At 37.6% G+C, this 11,352-nt stretch overlaps 1 pseudogene; it reads right to left on the reverse strand.

The window, feature by feature from the left end:
- Positions 1 to 455: 455 nt before the first annotated feature.
- On the reverse strand, positions 456 to 6,977 carry LOC149141801 (uncharacterized; annotated as a pseudogene).
- Positions 6,978 to 11,352: the final 4,375 nt, after the last annotated feature.

Genomic DNA, 11,352 nt, shown 5'->3' on the forward strand with positions numbered 1-11,352 from the left:
TTGATTTGCAGTTGGGCATTGTTGTGTATTTTTAGCAGGATGAAATTGGACAATTGTAATTGATTATTGGCCTATCTTTGTAATTGGGTCATTGTCCCCGGTATGGGAGCCCAATCCTGGTCATTGTTTGAAGCAACTGAGTGTTGTAGGGCAAAGTGGTTGAGTTGAAGTGATTAGGGGATTGAAGGCCCCTTCAAATTGGATCTGTAAAAATCTTCAGGCATTAGGGAGAATTAGCTTTGTTCCAAACCTTGCTGGTAAAACTCTTGGGGAGTTTTGTGCGTCCTTCTAGTGCGACTAGTAAACTTGTATGTAACCATACATAACGAGGATTTGTCGAAAGAAAATATTCTGTGCATTGTCTATTTGACGTGATGATAATACAAGTTTTGTTTTGATGCTCTAAATGTTTAAAGGAATCTAACTAATTGTGTAAAAAAGAGTGAAATATTGATTCACACCACCCCCCAGTTTTTCCAACAACTAGTATCCAAGATGACATCACTTTCAACAAGAGGATTGTAGTTTTGGAGACTTGCAGATGCTAAAGGAGCATGAAGTTGATTGAAAAGGACAACAGAAGTGCTGCAAGAACCACCTGAGGTAGAACCTTTTTATATTATTAATACCCTGAGTACCACATCCTATCCCAATCTGCGACATGGATGTAGGTGATTGAACTAGTATAGGGGGTTGGGTCTTGGCTGTCGGGTTTATGCTAAGCCCATTTGAGACTCAAGACACTGGAGGCCCTACATATCCAGGGATTTGGTGCTTTAGAAAGAGACTGAGTATTCATAGAAAGTGGAATCTGGAATCTCCAAAACCTGCAGTCGCACTAACAGGTCCTGTTGAAGGTAACAAATGATTATGGAAAAGCAATTGAGAAATGGTACAGTCAATTGGATTCACCTATGTTTCCATGTCATTCAATCATGTATACCTATTAGTCTTGGTTTTGTCATAATTGATAGACATTCACAAGCCACCAACTCCAAATTGCAGTTCACGAATTTGACTATTGTTCTTTGTATCACTGACATAGCGATGTTTCATTGCACTCCTAGCAAGACAAAACAATGCACCTTGGATGCATAACCTTGTTCAGATATCCAACCTTGCTATGGCATTTTCAGGTTGATGAAGTACGACTGCCTCTAGAGAACCATCATCATCAATGTTGGTAACTACTAAAGCTGCAGTGGAATTTTCATGTGGAGTTTATGAGTCTGATTATGCACTTAATGATTGCAAAAGTTTACTATTCCCTTCCTTTGGACTGACAACTGCATGTTGAGATTGATTTTCTGTGGCTTTTTATTCACAAGAATGATCCATGGAATCATCCTAACCACCATATTGTTGTTGTTGATGTTCATTTGCAAGTCTTGCCTGCATATGCTAGTGTCATCTTAGTTTCTCTATCTTTTCTTGTGGTGACATAGTAGATGGCCTTGAGGGAATTTCAAAAGGCTTCTTTATATATTGTGGTTGTTTGATACATCTGTTGGTCATTGATAACCAATAAATAGTTATTGAGAGCTATTATACCTGTTTCCTGTAGGCAATCCTTAGCTGCAAAAACCACGCCAAGAAACCAACTCAATTAGCCTTTAGGTTCAAGCTGGCCCTTGAACCAGAGGGGGCTCCCTCAATGGTTATGAGGCTTTGTTTAACATTGTTCACCTATCATTGAACAACAGCCTTTGAAGCACAATGGCCAGATTTATGGTTTTAATTGGGGGTGGTTGGCGATCAATGACAATCCCTATCCATGATTAAAGGCCTCTGTCACAGGGTGCCTTCAGAACCTGTCAGCTTCCAACCTAACAAAATAACTTAGCCTTTCAAGGATTATGATAGAAGAATGTAAAGAGATTCCTAATAATTAAGCAGTCAGACAGACTTCTTAACAACAAGGGAAATTTGGATGCGTGTAGAAGATTTCTACAACCAAACAAAACATATTCAGAGTATCCAAGAAGACCAAACTGAAACCAATTCTAAGAGGAGTTATTCTGGACAAATAGTCCAATAAGCTAATATCTTTTAATGGCTATGATTTTACAGGGGATTTCAGATAGATTAAAACTTAATCTACACTTACCCACACCTTCATATAAATTCTTTGAACATGTGTAGAAATAAGATATGATACACTAGAAAGACATACTAGAAAACACAAAATTCCGTCAAACTGGAGCCGGAAGGCTTTCATTAGAGATCCTATAATAGAAGCTATTACAAATTGAAGAGTCTTGGCATCAAAATCCCACACATATTACTTCAATTGATGAAGTACTTATACAATTTCCTCACAAAATAGGTTGATAAAAATATCAAGAGCTATTACAAATATCTGAAAAATGTATTACAAAAATAGAACAAAAGTAAAGGTAACTAAAACTATTTGAAGAGTTCTAGTAATATCCTTGAGGATTTCTATTGATAAAGAAGAGAAATCAAATTTGATTGCAACTCATATTTGATGAGGTGGCCTCCAAGTCACTAATTTTCTTTGAGCTTTTTCCTCCCGAATTTATGAAAAATAAGTTGCAGTCATCCCTTCGAATATCTCAATCCTAGCTATTTGTGTAAAAATTGAGAGAGGTTTTTGTATCCTATTATCTTAGGGACAAAAACCTCCTATAGTTTCCAAAGATTCATCTCATATTATCCACAATATGTTCTGCAAAAAGGTGGCTTAAACAGGACATTGCACAGTCGAAAAAATAGGCTAAACATGATGAGAGTGTATCTCCCAATCCTTGACACCTGTATGAAAAGTGAGATAGGATTTTTTATTTTGGAACCTTATGAACCAAAACCTCTTCCAGTTTCCAAGGATTCATCTTTGTTTGTCCACAATATTCTTTACAAAAAGGTGACTAAAACAAGAAATTTCAGGAAACTATGGCTACAAAGCGTCATCTGAATCTCCCGAACCATAATAGCTGTTAGAAGTCCGAGAGAGGTTTTTGTACATGAGAATGTTATCAACAAAAGCCTCTTTTTGTTTTTGAAAATTCGTTTTCATCTATTTGTAAACCATGTTTGAATTTAGTTTATTACATCATTTAATCATGTTTAAATGCATGATTAACTAAATCAACCAGCTAATGAAACTTAAATTTACATTTTGAGGGCGCATTTACTCTTGTAGACCCATTTATTATTTGTAAACTACTAAAACCTATTATATCAGCAAATTTAAATTATCAAAACTAATCATGTTACAACATCGGCTCCAATGGGGGTTGCTTCCCCCTTTGGGATGTAGAGAACTAGTAGACCAGTTGCCTTTAGTGTTGGGCATGGAGTCATACCATAAAACCATCAACCATTGATTTTCCATCTTATGTAGAAATATAACCAATCCCCATGGATCAGTGTTGTCATTTGAATACTCTGCTACTGCACACTGCAACCTACAACTGTAAAATGCAACCATATGCTTGCACTAATTCAGATACTCTTTCATATTGAAATCTGAAAACTGAAAATTTCTAGAGACTGAAAATATAAGTTGATCTATCATATACTCTTCAAATCACACCACTCATAAACAACGAACACGCTGATCTACTGCATACTGAAACTCAGAATATCTAATCAATCCCTACAACTCTATCTAATTGAACTGAAAAACTTTACACTGTTAGGTGTAATCTACTTTCCAATGTAACCAAGTGCGGAGTGGATTTATTGATAAACCATGTTTCCAACAGCTAAAAATCTAAAGAATATATACAATATGAACATGAAATACCATGGGAAACTTATACTTACAGGTGTACTATAAAAGTTGCATCCTCTGTAGACATTTTAGATTTCTAACCATGGCTGAGAGGGAGAGACATATACTGATGATTACAAGTACCAATGAACCTTGCATAGGAGTAAAGGCAGCTGAAATTTCAAAACTGTGGGATCGGTTACCCATTGGAATCGCCATATGACAAAGTGGAGTCACCAGGTGAAATAAATGCAACCAATACTAAATGCCTACTCCTTGTTCACCAGCAAGGAATAGATCTAATCTTTATCGTTCCTCGGAGAAAGATATCTTCGTTACTTCGCTTCCCGGCAACGGCGTCGGATGTTGTACCTGTTTCCCATAGGCAGTCCTTGGCTGCAAAAATTACACTGAACCAGCCTTTAGGTTCAAGCTAGCCTTTGAACCAGAGGGGGATCCCTTAGTGGTTACAAGGCTTTGTTTAATGTTTTTCACCTGTCACTGAACATCATCCTTTGAATCACAATGGCCAGATTTATGGTTTTAATTAGGGGTGGTTGGCGATCAATGACAATCCCTATCCATGATTAAAGGCCTCTCTCACAGGGTCCCTTCAGAATGTGTCAGCTTCTAGCCTAACAAAATAACTTAGCCTTTCAAGGATTATGATAGAAGAATGTAAGGATATTCCTAATAATTAAGCAGCCATACATACTTCTTAACAACAAGGGAAATTTGGATGCATGTAGAAGATTTCTACAGCCCAACAAAACATATTCAAAGTATCCAATAAGGCCAAACTGAAACCAATTATAAGAGGATCTATTTCGGACAGATAGTCCAATAAGATAATATCTTTTAATGGCTATGATTTTACAAGGGATTTCAGAGAGATTAAGACTTAATCTACACTTACCCACACCTTCATATAAATGCTTTGAACATGTGTAGAAATAAGATATGATACACTAGAAAGACATACTAGAAAACACAAAATTATGTCAAACTGGCGTCGGAAGGCTTTCATTAGAAATCCTATAATAGAAGCTATTACAAATTGAAGAGCCTTCGCATCAGAAGCCCACACATATTACTTCAATTGATGAAGTATTTATACAATTTCCTCACAAAATATCTTGATAAAAGTATGAAGAGCTATTATAAATATCTAAAAATTGTATTACAAAAATAGAACACAAATAAAGGTAACTAAAACTATTCGAAGAATTCTGGTACTATCCTTGAGGATTTCTATTGATAAAGAAGAGAAATCGAATTTGATTGCAACTCATATTTGATGAGGTGGCCTCCAAGTCACTAATTGCCTTTGAGCTTTTTCCTCCCGAATTTCTAAAAACTAGGGTCCAGTCATCCCTTCAAATATCTCAAACCAAGCTAGTTTTTTAAAAACCGAGAGAGGTTTTTGTAGCCTAGTATCTTAGGAACAAAAACCTCCTACAGTTTCCCAAGATTCATCTCTAATTATCCGCAATATGTTATGCAAAAAAGTGGCTTAAACATGACATTGCACAGTCAAAAAATTAAGCTAAACACGATGAGAGTGTACCTCCCAACCCCTGACACCTGTATGAAAAGTGAGATAGGATTTTTTATTTTGGAATCTTATGAACCAAAGCCTCTTCCAGTTTCCAAGGATTCATCTTTTTTCTTCCACAATATTCTTTACAAAAAGGTGACTAAAACAGGAAATTTCGGGAAACTATGGCTGCAAAGCTTCATCCGAATCTCCCGAACCATAATAGTTGTTAGAAATCCAAGAGCGTTTTTTTACATGAGGATGTTATCAATAAAAACCTCTTTTTGTTTTTGAAAATTCATTCTCAACTATTGAATTTAATTTATTACATCATTTAATCATGTTTAAATGCATGATTAACTAAATCAACCAGCTAATGAAACTTAAATTTACATTTTGAGGGTGCATTTACTCTTGCAGACCCATTTATTATTTCTAAACTACTAAAACCTATTATATCAACAAATTTTAAATTATCAAAACTAATCATGTTACAATAAGACTGATCTAACTATGGTATAAGATTTGGTAAAGAAAGCATACTAGGTATATAATGCAAATGATACCTATTTTCTGCATGGATGTATGGAATTAGTTTCCCCAGATTGTTCGTTAGTTGTCATATCCTTTGACCAAAATAATGTTGGTGAATCCACAACTAGAATCGACACTTCTAGGGAACATCCAAGTGTAGTAATCATGTGTAATACAAGCAACTGATTGGCACAAATTTCCAAGGTGGTTGTCCTTGTATGCTTTTCTGAGCAACATCTAGATGGAAAACCAATGGAGCTAGGAGTTAGTTGATGAGTAAGGGTTGGACCACACACCCTCCTTGGTTGAGCCTAGAAATTTCAAAAATATCGTCAAAACAGATCCTTAATTGCTACTCATCTGGTCCAAATCAAGGGATCTAGCTCCACCCTTTGCATTTTCCCTTTGGCCCGCAATGCAAAGTATGTGATAAGATGGTCCTATCAGCATTGCTAGAAAATGAATTTTGGATTCAACATTAGTGTAATTTAAGAGCACTGCCTCTAGATGAGGAATAAATGGAGATAGGTGTGATGTAATATCTTGAATAAGTTGAATATATATATATCATGACTATCTTGCTTATGAGATATAATATATAGCTTCAAATAGTCAACAATAGGTTGAAACTCTAGTTCCAATCCAGGTACAAAGACTCCAATAATTTTTAAAATGTATCAGGCTTGTAGCTTAGACCAATTGTTATCTCTCATTCCATAACTGACTTATTGTATATCTTTATGTCATATAACGAGCATGCTTCCTAGAAACTTTTGATCTTCAGCTCAAGATAATATTATGTCTTCCTTCGCTATTGTCCTGCGTAATTCTTGTTCCCCTCTTGTATGCATAGGTTTTGCCATTCTTTCTACCTGTAATATCTTTCAGTAAATTCCATTGCTTGGACACAGGTGTTTTCCCTTCAAAATTTGAAAGGGAATGTATTTGCATGGCATTAGAACAAGCCCACATCCCTATTTTTAGTAGCTTTAATTTATTTGCGATTGTCTTCGTTGTTAGTGATGAACTAGAAAGAATCAACTTCAATCCATTACTGACCTTAATCAATGGTTCACTATCGTTGAGAGGACCAAGCTTCACATCACTATTGAATTGCCTATTCATATCACTGTCTAAAGCATTGAGACTTGTACATTTGCTAGTATCCATGAGTCTGAAGAAAAGAGACAAATCCTAACCTACTGGTAAAAGTTGCAGGGGAACACAGGTGTCGACAGATAAGCAGAATTTACTACATTAGAATATGACTCACTTTAGACAATTTTAACAACGCAGGATTCCATTGCTTTCTTACATTTATAGCCTCTCTAGCAATACAAACATTGTTATATTTTCCTTTCAAATATTTGGAAGAAGACCTTGCTGCAAAATCTAATCAGTTAGTTGATCTCCAGGAAGTCAGAGGAATTAATCCTTCCTCCAAATATTGCCATGTGTTTTTTAGTAAAATAATAGCTACAGTAGAGACATATGTGCAGTGATCCTCTAAATGAATTCTCAGTGATGTCATATTAATGAAAGACAACTTCAATTTGAGCATTTCATCTTTTTTTCCGACACTCTAAAAAGCACGCAAGAAATCTCCTAGATACATTTCTTGAGTTACTATTGATTGATGACTATATGCAAGTAGTCTCATTAAATGTTAAATATCCAGGTACAACTTCCCAAGAATAACATACCACCTTTTGAGATTAAAATGAACATGGTCTCTGATATTGTTCCATCTATCACCTTCAAATACAATAAGAACACACATATATGACCTAATGGCATGTTTTCGTTGTCCACATATAGTGTAGCGATTTCCTACAAGGACGAGATGGAATCCAAATTTCTTAAGCATGTGTGGATTTGTATGCATATAATAGGGGAGCCTTGGGATGGCCAACAGCTTAGTTCCTCACAGTGAATCTGGGCCTTTCTGATATTGGGATCCATGTCCCCACATGCACATGCATATTATTATAGCTATTGAAGGTCTTGCCATGGACGACACAAGAAAACTGCGTAGGACCGATGAGGATCTATGCAAGCATAGGTATCAAGTACATTCCCTCTACCAATTTTCCCTCGTTTGAAAAAACCCATCATTAAGACTCATGGAAACCATGTCCGTATATTCTCTGGCACCTTTGCTTCTGCACTCTTGAAGCTCTAAATTCAGAAGGCCAATTTGCATAGCTATGGTCACATTGTCGTCAGAGTCATCTTCATATGTGGTGTAGGAGGATGGATGACTAATGTTGTTGGCACAGTTATTCTTGATGGTTGCGGGTCTGTCCGGTGGCTACAAGATTAGAAATGGTTCCTCTTCTTCCTCACTATCTTTAAGTTCTTCATTTGAAATTGTTGAATAGGTTATTGGAATCATATACTGCCACTACAAGTAAATCACGAAGATGTTGTTTTCAAGGATTAGTTTGAGGAGGGTTTCAAGCACCTGCCATATCAAGGTCCGATTATTTTAGAGCAGCCATGCCTCCCCAAGCTGTGAAGAATCCCGCAGGAGCAGTAGTCCCTAAAAAGGTCACAGCAAAGAGCCCAAACAAGACTGATCAGAGTACCAAAAAGACCCTGCTGCGGAAGTCTGAGCCTAAACGTGTTAAAAATGTTGAGATGCTAGAACAGGCCACTCTTGTAGTAGACACTAAGGTTCCCAATGTTCCAGTAAAGGAGGAGAAAAGTATTGAATATGAGAAGTTAAAAGAGTAGTCTACCAAAGGCGTCGTCGTTGCAGAGGAGCCAGCCCCTGTGAGTGAATCTGTGCCTAATAAAGGGGAAGTTGTTGGTGAGAAGGTCGAACCTGTCACTACATCATATCTCCTGAGCCCTTTCCAGATCTCGATTAGATCGAATTCCGTGAATCCGATGCTTTTTTGGGTGAGATCTATGGATCTGGTAAAATACCTCAAGCTCTCATTGGAACTTAAAACAAGGATACCCTCTAATTTACAACGCCTTATTTCCGAAGGTAAGAAACTGGAAAATCTCTCTCCTCTCTCTGCTTATAATATATGCAGGGATGTCATTTTTTCTTGATACTTTGACTGCATGGGGGATCTTAAGAAAACCTTCCTCTCCCCCAAGCCTTCTCTTATAAAGGCGCGGTCAAAAACCAGGTTCCCCAAAGTACAATAACACCTCAGGCACGTCCCCAGCCCTCAAGCAATGTGCCTCAGTCCCAGGTTTCTCTGGGTTCTTTTTTAGTAGACAAAGCTTAGGAGTTCCCTTCACTTGAAATCACTTATCCAGATTTGAATGCACTCTATGAGTTCTTGGCAGGAAATGGCTTCATCTGTTGTTTCAATGGGTTGCAGCCACACACAACTTACCTTTACCAATGGAATCATTCAACTTAGACCAAGGATTGTAGGGTCCTCTTATGTTCCAAGGTTTTCTTCATCGTCATGTTTGTCAATGATGAGGATTATCATAATGTTCTTTCCAAGGGGCCCTGGTTATGCGGAAAATTTGGGCTCTTCCTGACCCCTTGGTTCCCAGATTTTGACCCCTCTACAACAGTGATCACAAAGCTAACCATCTGGGTTTGGCTCCTGAATTTGCCAGTTCATCTATGGAAATATTCAAGTTTTCAGGGTATCGGAAACACCTTGGGTCGTTTTCTAGCCACAAATCCCTCGTGGGGCTAGTATGGAGTCTACACCTATGCCAGGATTTGTGTAGAACTCGAAATCAGTAAAGGCTTTCCTAAAAAAATTAATTTAAAATAGGTGATTTTAACTGGACTCAATTATTGGACTACGAGAACATTGTTTTTCGGTGTCGACTTTTCCATCAAATAGGCCATCTTTAGAATTCATGTTCCCCAAAACTAGTCAAACAGAAGTTCAAGTCTAAGGCATGGAAGCCATGCAGCCTGCCTCTTCGAAAAGACAAGGATTCCTCTTCCTTATATCAGGAAGATGTTGAGTTTGATGACAACATGCTCTCATTGGACAAGGCCCAAACTACAGATCTTCAAAAGCCCTGTGAAGAAGATAAGGAGATCCAAGTGTTGCCAACTAGAAGAGAAGAAGTTGTTAATAATGTTTTGTTGGGCGCCATGAAGCGTGCCCATGAATCATATACCTCAAACTCTTACAAGGAACCCTCCTTAGCTTGTCAAAACAATCTTCAAGTAGCTTTGGTAAGCCCACCTTTCGAAGTTTGGGTCAAAGTAGCAAAAAATAAAGGAAAGAAAGGATGCACCGGTGATCTGCCCCAAGCTAGGTGATTTTAATGTTTTTGATTTTTGGTTTCTTTTGTTTTCTCTAGATGAGCAAGATGGCTAGATGCATAGTCCCCAACTGCCCAGAAAACTCTATCCTTGCAATTTAAACATTGTATTTTATGATTATATAATAGAAAATCTTGCTCTAGTTTACAAAAAATAAATAAATAGGTTCTTGGAATCATGGACACAACAGCAGGGTGGCAAGGCAAACAAAAGAAGGATGACTTTACAGACTCAACCTAGTTATTGAGAGAAACTACCCCATTGATAATTTGAAGTGGTAGCATCACATATACTGGAATTCATTGAGTTCTTGCAAAATCATGTTCTGGCTCCTTTGGGGCTAATTCTTTGACTTGGTGTAGAAAATTATTAAACACACACATGGCAGAAAGAGTATGAAAGATAAAACATGGGAGTACATTTTTTATTAACAAATGATATGCATTTATTGTACATGGTGTGACCGTTGGGTTCCACATCCCAAGGTCTCTTGGACTCCTTTAGTCTATTCGGCTTGCACACTAACCCATAGAGGATTAGGTGTCCAACATTCCCCCCCTTAATTCGAAGGGTTATGTATGAGTGCAAGAAGACAATTGTAATACAAAATGTGCAAAAAATGCAGGGTAGCACTAGGCTGAATGTGCTCTGTGAAATGTTGGTATAAAGGGCGGTGGTTTAAGGATGACCACCAACACTGGAATGCTTAGTGCAATTCCTAGAACTCTTCTAAAACTGGCAAGAAGCTGAAGTATTCTGCTAGAGGAAGTGCTCTTGATGTTTTGAAGAGGGAAACCTTCAACCAATAAAGGGAGGTCTCACCTCGCATAAAATGAGAACCTCAACCTGAAAAGGGAGGTCTCAACCTGTGATGGTTTAAGGATGACCAAAAACTCTGGAATTCTTAATACAATTCTTGGAACTCTTCCAAAACTGGCAAGAAGTTGAAGTCTTCTGCTAGAGGAAGTGTCCCCAATTCTATTCCTAGACCTTTCAAAACTGGCAAGAAGATGAAGTCTTCTGCTAGAGGAAGTGTCCCAAATTACCAACTTAAGGCATGCTCAGGGGCATCTTTGTCTCTGGCTACAACTTTGAATCCGGTGTGGTAGGTTGTGGCTCAGGCTTGCTTGATGTGGCTTTGAAGCTTGTAGATGACCATCATTTCCCCCCTGTCAAATACAAGGTGAGATGATGGAGAAAACTCAACTACAAGACTGTTCAATACTCTAGAACAAGTTCTGACATGTGACTGGAATATCTTCTTCGCTATTGATGCCCATTGCC

Source organism: Pinus tabuliformis, chromosome X (genome assembly GCF_031772625.1).
Source record: "Pinus tabuliformis cultivar Carrire ecotype Pingquan chromosome X, CPIR1, whole genome shotgun sequence".
Lineage (NCBI taxonomy): Eukaryota > Viridiplantae > Streptophyta > Pinopsida > Pinales > Pinaceae > Pinus > Pinus tabuliformis.